The sequence below is a fragment of the Macaca nemestrina genome, chromosome 6 (assembly GCF_043159975.1).
Source record: "Macaca nemestrina isolate mMacNem1 chromosome 6, mMacNem.hap1, whole genome shotgun sequence".
Classification (NCBI taxonomy): domain Eukaryota; kingdom Metazoa; phylum Chordata; class Mammalia; order Primates; family Cercopithecidae; genus Macaca; species Macaca nemestrina.
The window spans coordinates 36,270,859-36,282,111 of NC_092130.1; the positions used below are offsets into that span (position 1 = coordinate 36,270,859).

General features: G+C 38.5%; 1 non-coding gene across 1 annotated transcript; it reads left to right on the top strand.

Annotated features, from left to right (window-relative positions):
• The first annotated feature begins 5,053 nt into the window (after positions 1–5,053).
• LOC112424139 (small nucleolar RNA SNORA70) lies at positions 5,054–5,185 on the top strand. Its single transcript, XR_003014810.2, has one exon. It is a non-coding gene; the product is annotated as a small nucleolar RNA SNORA70 (small nucleolar RNA).
• Positions 5,186–11,253: the final 6,068 nt, after the last annotated feature.

Below are 11,253 nucleotides of genomic sequence, written 5' to 3' on the forward strand. Positions count from 1 at the left end.
ATAAGTGTGTAAAGGTGACTTTTTTTTGACAGGGTCTTGCTCTGTTGCCTCAGCTGGAGTGCAGTGGTGCAATCGTGGCTTACTGCAACCTTAACCTCTCGGGCTGAAGTCCTCCCTCCTCAGTCTGCTGAGTAGCTAGGACCACAGGCTCACGTCACCACCACAGCTGGAAATTCTTTTTACATACTTTTGTAAAGACAGAGTATCATTATGTTGCTGAGGCTAGTCTTGAATTCCTGGGCTCAAGCAATTCTCCCACCTTAGCCTCCCAATATGCTGGAATTACAAGCATGAGCCACTGTGCCCAACCATCTATTTCCTTTCATGTAACTAAGTGACACATTTCGTGCATACTTTTGAACCAGGAGTGGTAAATACATATCTTAGTGCTAACCCTGTTATGGGTAAAAAATGTGGTAAGATTTTTCAATAAGTAATTTTTGGGCCTTAATTTTCTCTATATAAAATGAAGAAATTGTATTAGATTCCTTAAAGCATTTCAATTCTGAAATTCTATAAATTCTGAGATGGTAATAAGATTTTAGCTATATTAAAAAAAGAATAAATGCTGACATGGTAAAGTTTTCCCTGAATATATTTTAATTTTATCATGAAATATATGTAGGATATCATCTTTGTAAAAAAAAAAAAAAAAAAAAAAAAAACTTTACACATTTTTGTGTGTGTGCGTGTGTGTACACAAATATTTTACTAAATGAGAGAATTAATTTATAGATGCTGTTTTCAAGCTTCTTGAGTTGATTGGAAGAAGTTTCAACTATACCTTAGAAGGAAAATGTAATTTTGCTACAATAACGCTTAATGTAATTTTGACTTTTAAATATTTTGTCCTTGGCTGGGTGTAATGATTCACACCTGTTATCCCAGCACTTTGAGAGGTCATGTGCTTCAGCCTAGGAGTTCGAGACCAGCCTGTAACATAGTAAGACCTTGTCTCTACAAAAATAAAAATAAAAAAAATAGTCAGGCATGGTGGTGTATACCTATAAACCTAGCTACTTGGGAAGCTGAGGTGGGAGGATCACTTAAGCCTAAGAGGTTGAGACTGCAATGAGCCATAATCACACTGCACTCCAGCCTGGGTGACAGAGGGAGACCCTGGCTCAATCAATAAACAAATAAAATGTTATCCTTCCAGTCTAATTGCATTGAAAAATATAACTATTAGGCATATCACCCATAGTTCAGAGTTTGATATTCTACCATTAGATTAATTTTTTTTTTCTTTTCGGTTCATCAGTGCCTCTCTCAATCTTGTAGTTACTTGATTCACTGTGAAGTACCAAGGACATTCATCTCTCATTAACACTAGCTTCCTGGGGTGTAACAAGACTCTTCACAAAAAGTCTGGTAACCATTCCTTAGTTCAATAACTAATATATTTTTGAGAAATTGAAAGCTGCGCTGCTCTTGAAGAAAGCAATTGTGTTCATTTCAGCAACATGGAAAGTCCAGGAAAAATCAGTATGACTCTCCAAAGGCAATGCTTATAAAGGAGAGGGAGTCTTTTGTGTTGTTTGTTAATGGATTTGATTTTTATATTTATCATAAAATGTAATATATGCAATAAGATAAAAAATGTAATACCATGTACCTTGTATCTAGAGTGAAATGTGAAAAAATATCAAATCTATCTAAAACACCCTGCATATTATGTAATTACATCCCGTATCTTCCCCTCAGAGGTTACTAGTTTATCATTTTGAACCTTTCTTTATGTTTTTACCGCATATGTATCTATTCTTAAAAATTGTATTACTTAGCATGTTTTTGACTTTTATATAAATGATACAATGCTGTGCTGTTCTTCTGTAACTTACTTTTTTCCTCCTAAGTTCGTGCAGTTCAGTTATGTGAGTACTTGGTGAGGCTCTGTTTACTGGTCTGTATTACACCATGAGCATATCATCACGCATTGATCTGTTTTTCTGCTAATAGACGTTATCTTTGTCTCCAGTCTTGCTTTTACAAACAATGGTCTGTAAGCAGTGTATCTACCGTGTGTGCAAGGGTTGCCTTGGGTATCTACATAGGGTTGAAGTGTTACATTTGTATAGGTTTGTGTCTTTTTGCCTTATCCCATAGTCATAAAAACAGTCTCAATAGTTCTAAAGATTTTAAAGTTTTGCTTTTCACATTTAAAATTTGTTAGCCTCTTGTTATATGGAGAAGAAATCAATTTCTGGTGTTTTCACCCATAATGCATAACCAATTGTTCCAACACCATGTATTTTATAGTCTCTCCAGGATAGGTACTGTTAAGCTAACCATAAAGCATTTTTCTAGATTAGTCCTGAAAAAAATGGAACCTTTTCTCTCCTTTAAGGAAAGAATTATCTCTTTAAAAAATTGTCTATATTTTTCTTTCTCCTCTAGCCTCAATCTCTCTACTTTTACCTTAATGGAATCTGCTTTATTAATGGAAAAGATACATGACTTAGAAGAAGTAGTATCTCAGGACAGTGTGACTCCCTATAGCTGAAACCAGGGGTCCGAAAACTTTTTCTCTGTCAGGCCAGATAATAAATATTTTAGCTTTGCTGGCCAAGAGACAAAATCAAGGACATTATGTATAATATCTGTACATGTAAAATAGGTGTTATAGATGTAAAATGCATATTATATATATGAAAGAGAACAAATTTCCACAAAATTTTTATTGAGAAAATTGAAAATATAGTAACAGTATAATTTTTGATAATGCAGGTCTACTAATGTGTAGAATGGAGTTATTTCTGGTTCTCTAATTTGTCTCCTCCCTACCTGATGAGTTAACATCATTAATACTTATTTTCATTCATAAGGAAAATGAAGTTCACACAAAGTTACCCTGCGGGTAAATGTTGGAGCCATCATTTGAGCCTCACTCCAGAGCTGGTGCTCTGGATCTTGATACAGTTTTCAGATGAGAATTAATATTGTCTTATTTTAATAATGAATAAGTTGAAACTCTAAGAGGTTAATTCAATTGGACAAGGTAATACAGATTGCTGTAGGACCACGTCTGTCTGATTTCAAAGCCTCATGCTCTTTCCCTTCTACTCTGCTACTGTAAGACTTCCAGGAATCTCCAAACCATGGATAATAGCTGCAATGACAAATCAGGTCCAAGTTGCACTGCCATTTTAATTGAAGTATTTTAATACAACAACCAGCAGCTTTTTTACTTTTAGCTGTAAAAGTTATAAATAGTCATACTTAAAAAAAAAAAAAACCTACTGAAGGATATTTGGTGAAAGACAAAAGTGAAAATTATTAATTCTTTGTTCTCTCTTCAACGTGCTCACTCCTTATTTCTCTCTTTTCTTTCTGTGCTTATTTTTTCTCCTCTCTCCCTCTTTCTTTTGTGTTATAAGCTCTACTCAGAAAAAAATAAAGGATTCCATGCCTGAGAATAGAATTCAGATCCCAGAGAATTAGAGGTGCTCTCATTGACCAGATACACTGGAAATCTCAAAGCTTATATAAATTATTTTAATGGATGAATAGCTTTTAGTTTTCTGGCTTCAAATTAATGTTCAACAAATGTTTACTGAGTGACTACTATATGATAGATTCTATGGAAGAATACAGATAAAAACAACCAGCTCTGCCCTCAAGGAGTTCACAACTTAATGAAATACTAATAATTACTTGAGAAAGTAAAGAGAAAGCCTAAGTGAATTCATCCAGTGCAGGGACTGTCTTCACAGCTCTGGCACCTTACACCCCTTATTAAGGGAGATGCAAATTAATCAATATTAATTCCCAATTGAATGGTATATTGGATTAGTTGACAAATCTGATTAACTTCAACATTAAGATAAATTGACAAAAGCATAATCATTATTTGGGTACATAGCTTCAAATATACATTTAAAAATGCATTGAAGATTGACATCAGCAGCAACAACTGTAACGTACTTGTCATATGCCACGTGCCAGGCACCCTGCCAGGTGTGTCACATGCATATATCCTTTATTACAACAAGTCAGTGAAATAGATGTTATTATTATAGTTCTAGATTATTTTAAAGATGCAAAGTGTTTGCCCTATGATTACATAGCTAACAAAGAGTAGTTATGAAAACCTGAAAACATGGTGGCATTTGAATGGAATTCATGTTGCCTTATAATTTATTTTTCATCCTAAGGACAAACTAGAAAAAAAATAAATAAATTACATATCCAGCACTGAACCGATGAATTACATTTTTGATTTTTCCCCAAAGGGCTTTTGGGACAACAAATGAGAAGTAAGGCTGTCTCTCAGGGTTGGATTAGTGAACTTGGGTTCAGTTTTGAAATTAACTGGAGATATCTGCCTCTAGTTCTAAGTTATAGATAACATGAGAACATGAAGCCAGGTGTTATTCACTTCGTTTAGAGGGTGCCTGGAAAATCTTTTGGGCTACTGTAGTTGTTTTGCTTTCCCTCACATAGAAGAGCTAAGCTGGTGTGCAAAGTGGTTGGGAGAGGAGGGAGAAATAGATTCTACTTCTAGCTCTGCCCTCAACCCATCATACAGCCTTGAATAAAGTAAGTTTTATACTTCCTGTAAAATGGGGAGAAAAATGCTTCCTCTGCCCACTTCACCAAGTAGAGGATCAAAAGAGACCATTTATGTAAAATGACTACACACATTTGGGCATTCTTTTGTAGAGAATAAACACAGATATATACTCATGAGCTGTTTACATTAACCTGTGGTTGGGGTAAAACCAGAGCCTAAGCCCGATATACTGAGGCAAAACTGTGGGCTCTTCTGTAAGCAACAGAAGGTGGATTTTCTTGGCTTCATTCAAACCAGACAAAGAGCAGGCTATTTCCAGCCGGGCACAGTGGGTCACAGCTGTAATCCCAGCACTTCTGTAGGCTGAGGTGGGAGAACTGCTTGAGCTCAGAGTTCAAGACCAGCCCTGGCAACATAGTGAGACCCTGTCTCTACAAAAAAAAAAAAAAAAAAAAAAAAAAAAAAAAATTAAAAAGAGCAGACTATTTCATCTACTTTTGAAAGTCCCACTCAAACTCTTCATTTGAAATTGCTATTTGCCAGGAGACAATATAGTGTTTAAGAGCCCAGGCCTTGGGGGCCCAGTGTGCAATGGCTGCAAACAGCAGCTTCCCTGGTAGTGATGCAGCCTGTTTGTTGTATGGGTTGCTCTAAAGGATCTTGAAGACAGTCCTTTCAGATGGATGTTCATGTTTCTGACCTTGCACTACCCCAGTGTAGGCTCCAAACAGGCATGTGAGGTGCCATTGGAAAGCCCCAAGGCACTGTGACCAGGGTTCACATTGGACAAGTTATGTCCATCCGCACCAAGCTGCAGAACAAGGAGCATGTGATTGAGGCCCTGTGCAGGGCCAAGTTCAAGCTCCCCAGCTGCCAGAAGATCCACATCTCAAAGAAATGGGGCTTCACCAAGTTCAATGCCAATGAATTTGAAGACATGGTGGCTGAGAGGCGGCTCATCCCAGATGGGTCAAGTACGTTCCCAATCATGGCGCTCTGGACAAGTGGCAGGCCCTGCACTCATGAGGGCTTCCACTGTGCTGCCCCCTCTTAATATTCACCAATAAATTCTACTTCCTGTCCACCTAAAAAAAAAAAAAAAAAAAAAGAGCCCAGGCTTTGTAATCTGATCAATCAGAGCTCAAAAGCCAGCTTCTCTACTAGAATCATAAAGGAGTTGTCCTCACTTAGTCTCAGTTTTCTCATCTCAGGACAGGGATAACTACCACACCTCCTTTATGAGCCTTTATGGCATTAACTGAGGGAAAGAATGCCAAGTACTTAATATGGTGCCTTATGAACTAAAAGCATTGCAACAGATAGTAGATGCTATTTATTATTATGGACAGTAGTGGTCTCAGCAACAGTTGTAGCAGCAGTATCTTGAGAGATCTTTTTTTTCCTTACAATTGTGAATATAATTACTTTGGACCTAATATGCAAGTATTATACCTAAATAGTTGACCAGCGGTCTTGTGAGCAATTTTCATTTGTTTTTACTAAGTGAGGGATATTACCATTTAAAAAATGGTCCTCTCAATACAGATTTTTTTCTCTTTTGTGTCAGATATATATTTCCTTTCATTTATATATAATTCATTATTATCTGGGTCTAAAGGCATCTATGGCAGTAAAATGATATGAATCTTGACCATAACTTTTATTCTGTGAGACTGACTCATAAAATCATGTACTCTTTGCACCTCATTGCAGAGATTTCTTTTAAAACTGCACTTGGTGTTTGTATGTTAGTTAGCATATCTTTAATGAGATTTACCTAATTTGGCTCACATAAAACAAGGACCTGGTTACTCAATTTAACGTGTACATCTGAGAATAAGTTTGACAAGAGCCACTGTTGAAATTTTCTTTGTTTTCTGAAGGCTGGTACAGTTGAACAATAACATGGGGGTTAAAAGTCCTAACAGCGTAATTTGAAGGAGTATCAACAAGCCCTATATTTATTGTAATTGTACTTGGGCAATATCTCATTTCCACTTGAGCCTTAGAGCTATAAATAGTTCTAATCTGTTTACTTTGTACACTTACTAGATTAATTACAGTAGAACAAGCCAAATGATATTATTGTAGCGGTTGGCTAAACGTAACACAAACATGATAATTAAAATGATTACTTTTTAATTTCTCCCCTTTTCAGTTTAATGAGCTGAATTTACAGTGTTTTAAGCCTTTAAGAATCTGATTTAAGAATCACTGGATTTTCTGTCAATGCTTTTCATTGTTGACATTGGATTTAGTGTTGTTCAGTGTTGTTGGGAGTTTCCTTCAGAAAGGAAACACCTGGGTCCTGCTTCCATGTGATATCTACTTAGTGAAAAGTGTATTGTTTCCATCATACTTGCAGCATTGTGGAATAATCACGTGTTTCCATTTACCTATCCAGATTGATGCTGGTAATGCACATTCTCACATACACACACACATATACACATCCCTGGTAGAGAAATTGTTTCCCCTTGCATCAGTTAAAGTGATGTAAGTTTATTTCAACATGACCTCCAGCAACCTTTTGGTGCCTCAACACTACTCAAGACAGTAATTGTGCTCAGCAGCTCCCTCATCCAGGCAGTTTCTTATTTCTAGATATCTGACTACATCTGGGAAAGTACTGTTTTTGTTAACGTACCAGAAGAGGGCCACTGGGAAGAAAGGAAGTGAAAAATGGTTACTGCCAAAGGTATCATCCTTTCATCCTAAAAAGGTTGCTTAAGCCCCTCTTGGTTCTCCCATTATGTTCCTTCATGGTCTGCCAATTAACTTTTCCCAGTGCTCTGGGGTCATTGATCTAGACAGCACTCCTTTTGGTTTCCCCTCCCACTGATTCCCAGCAAAGTTGTTATAAATGCACTGTGCTTCCTTTTTGATTGTCCCTTAGTGGCTGGGTTGCTTTGTAAAGAATTCGATGCACAGGTTTCAGCAACCTCTTTACAAAGTGGGGACAAAAGCAAAAACAGAAGGGAAAAAGGATACTCCAATGGACTAAAATGAGAGCAAACTTTAGATGTAAACTTTTTAATTGAAGAAGCTGGAGTTGCTTTTGCAAATTTTAAAACAGAGCACAAATAAGATGGGAATATTTTATTTCTTCTGTGTACCTCAGGATTTTCCATTTTATATCTGGCTTTGAATAACTCTCTATATAGTCTACATTCAAAATATCAAGTAATTTTACCTAGCCTTTAGTAAAGAAGAGTCCAACTGGCAATTGTAGAAATTTGTCACCTTCAAGTTTATCCAGTGTTCCCAACACGTTTTGAAATAGTCAGTGTTTCTAAGAACTCAATTCTGAGTCCTGTTTTTTCTCTTTACATCTTGCCCTCCAAGACAGTTCATTTGCTCTTACAGATTCAACTTTTGCCTCTATGCTAGATGTATCTAGTTTATATCCCAAATGCCAACACTTCACTCATACTCAAATCCCTATTATCAAATGCCTGCTAGACATTCCTTTAAGATACCCCACTGTCAACTCAAAGTCAAGTTATGCACAATGGAACTCCTGTCTTCCTCCGTCTTCTACTCTGGCAGTCTGCCCCTCCACAATGCGTGCTCTCTCTCTCTCCATCCCCCGCCCGGTTTCTCTCTCTCTCTCTCCGTCTCTCTGTCTCTCTCTCCTTCCTACCTCCTCTTGCCCTCTTGACTTCTCTCTTCTTCTCCCTTTCCCTCTCTCTCCATCTCTTTCTCACATCCATTCCACTAACCAACAAGACTGCAGAGTCGTCATTTGATTTTCTCTCCCCATACCTTCTTACATCTACAAACTAAGCAAGTCTTCTGTAATTCTTTCAAGTCTCACCCGTGCCTTCATCCTCTACAGTACTATGGTTAATTATCCAGGTAATGTAAATGTTTATTCAACCAATGCTTATCAGTGGTCTACGCTATGCTGGGCACTGTAATGGGCACAATGAGGATTCAATGCTGGCAAAGAAACACTCTTTTCCCTGCCATGGCAATTGTCATCATTATTGCCCCTGAATTATTACAACACTCTCCTAATTAGTATTTTGGAAGCTGGTGTCTCTCCCTCTCCAAACCATCAGGCCACAAATCACCCTCCCCAAAATGCAGTTTTGGGGGATGATACATTTCTAAATACCGTGTACTTGATTATCAGTACTCCTGCTATATGTATTATGATCTAAAGCCTTTAGCGCTCTTTATGTAGAACATCATAAAGAGCTGCACTTCTAGGCCACCGAACTGCATTTTGAATTATGACTAGCATCTTATGAATGAAGTACCATCTCATCTTCATCTGCCAGCCTCATTTCCTTCAAATACTGCTGCAAGCCACCTCCCTTGAGGATGAGGGGCAAGGGCCTGTAGTATTGTACTACCAAAAGCAAGACTCTCTGGAGGAAGATCAGAGTTCCCAGGCTAACAAGGTCCATGGATCAACTTCCCATCTGAATAAGTTAGCACCATTTAGTGCTAAAGTCACTGTCTATGCTTGTAATGCCAGCTGTATACCTCAAAAGTGCAAGTGGGAGATTTGTAGATAGATCAATGCAGGTTGACTGCACTCTGCTCGTCAAATATCAGGGAAAGCTCCTGAGGAAGTGGCATCCATTTCTTTATGTTTCAAATGGTTCCTCTTTTTTGTTATTACAGAAGCAATGCATGCATATTGTAAATTGATTCCAGAAGTACAAAAGTATATAAAGTAGAAATTGGAAGTCCCTCATGTGCTCCCCACCCACAGATACTAAGGACAGTAGGAGTTAACAGATGTGAGAAGAACATGTTGGACTGAGATTTTCACGAACATTTTCAGCCTCCTTTGTCATGTCAACATCTCCTTTCCCCAACACCTCCTGTAACAAAGTAGAAATGAAAAGCCAATATGTGACACATTTTATCCCAAATCCCTGCTCTCAGTAGCATTCCCAGAAGTAGGAGAAGAGGCAGAAGCCAAGGAGGGCACCTAGACCCTTCAGTGACTGAGACACAACACTCCCCCACACCCAGGATGACAGATTAAGCTCATTATACACACAGACCTCACAAGTCTATACTATAATACCAGCACAGATGCTCTTCGACCACTAGGTGGTTCTGTAACCTATCTGATGTCATTCCCACTTGCCGACTGAAGTAAGGAACTGAAAATTTTAGGACAGGGTTCCTGTTGTCACACCTTCCTCATTTGTTTATATCTTCATTTTCACCTACTCTTCCATGTCCAGATAGAATTTGATCACAAAGTTGATATGCACTATCTCACCAAAACTGCCTGTGTGTTACTTGCTGAGGAAGAGAAGAGGGCCGTTTTCCTCCATAGGCCAGGCTCAGGCTGTGAGGCTGCAGACTTGTTCTAACTCTGGAGACAAGTGAAACTCATCCACTCTGTCCTGGTCGCAACAGGAACAGAAATCTCTTTCTCATGCTTCATTGATGGTGCTGCATCTACTGCATGTATTCATTCAATACACACTTATTGGTGCCTATTATTTTATATTTAGTGAACTTTCTGGGTCCAGAAGATAAAGAGAGTGGATTGTTTAGTCTTTGGAAGCTTAACAGTCATATGAGAGCAACAAACAAGCATCAAGAACACTTGATATTTTCCACCCAACATCCATTTCCCTTCTCTTGGATCTCAACTTTCCTCTGGAAAGCATCTCCTATCCTTCTCTCCCTCCCTCAGTCCTTGGGTTTCAGGTGTCTGACTCTGCCTCTGACTTCCTGGCAAGGCGTGGATTCCACCTAGGCCTGAGCGTTGCATCCTTTGCTTCCACTAATTGCTTCAGGGATAAGCATGTGGCCTGACCTAGTGAAATGCGACCTGGGGAATTTTGCTGAAACTTGAATATCAAGTAACCTGGGAGTATGTAGGCTTGAATCTGTTGGCAGCTGCCTTGTCATGACATGAAGCCTAAGAATGACACTAGTGTGAAGAAAGGCAGTTAAGAGATGAAAAGAGACTGGCCTTAGTGATGCAATCTGAGTCTTTAAAGCAAAACATGCCTAAAGCTAGATCTCCTTCTGAACTGTCAGTAAATTTCCATTTTGCTTGATCTTATTTGAACCAGATTTTCTGTCACTTTCACCAGATATAATGTTATTATTGTGTATAATAATATATATAATATATAATACCATATATAAATATATAATATATACTAATAATAAATACAGAGATTATTACAATGCAATGTGATAGGTGGGTGATAAGACAGAAGTGAGTGCCAGCTGTTACCGCAATAAGTAGGAGAAATATCTAACCCACAAGGAAGCATAGCTTCCACAGAAAGTTCATTTATTTAAGAGCTAAATATTGAACAGTGTATTAGTTTATGTGGATCACAATAACAATGTCCTACAGACTTTGATTTAAACAATGGAAATTCATTTCTTGTTGTTTATTTTCTCATAGTTCTGGAAGCTCAAAGTCTGAGCTCAGGTGTCAGTAGAGTTGATTTCTTCTGATCAGCACGGGAGTTTTGACCTGCTCCCCTTGTGACCCAGGCCAGTTCACCCCTCCTTAGGCAAACTGATGGTCCCCCCAGTCCTGGGAGGTCACCATATTGATGCCGAACTTAGTGCGAACACCCAGTGGACATAGCGCACTACAGCCCAGAACTCCTGGACTCAGGCAATCTTCCTGCCTCAGCCTCCCTAGTGCTTGGGACTACAGGCATGCACCACTGCCCCGACGGGGTTGATTTCTTTTGAGGCCTCTCTGCTTGGCTTTTGGGTGGCCATCTTCTCCCTGT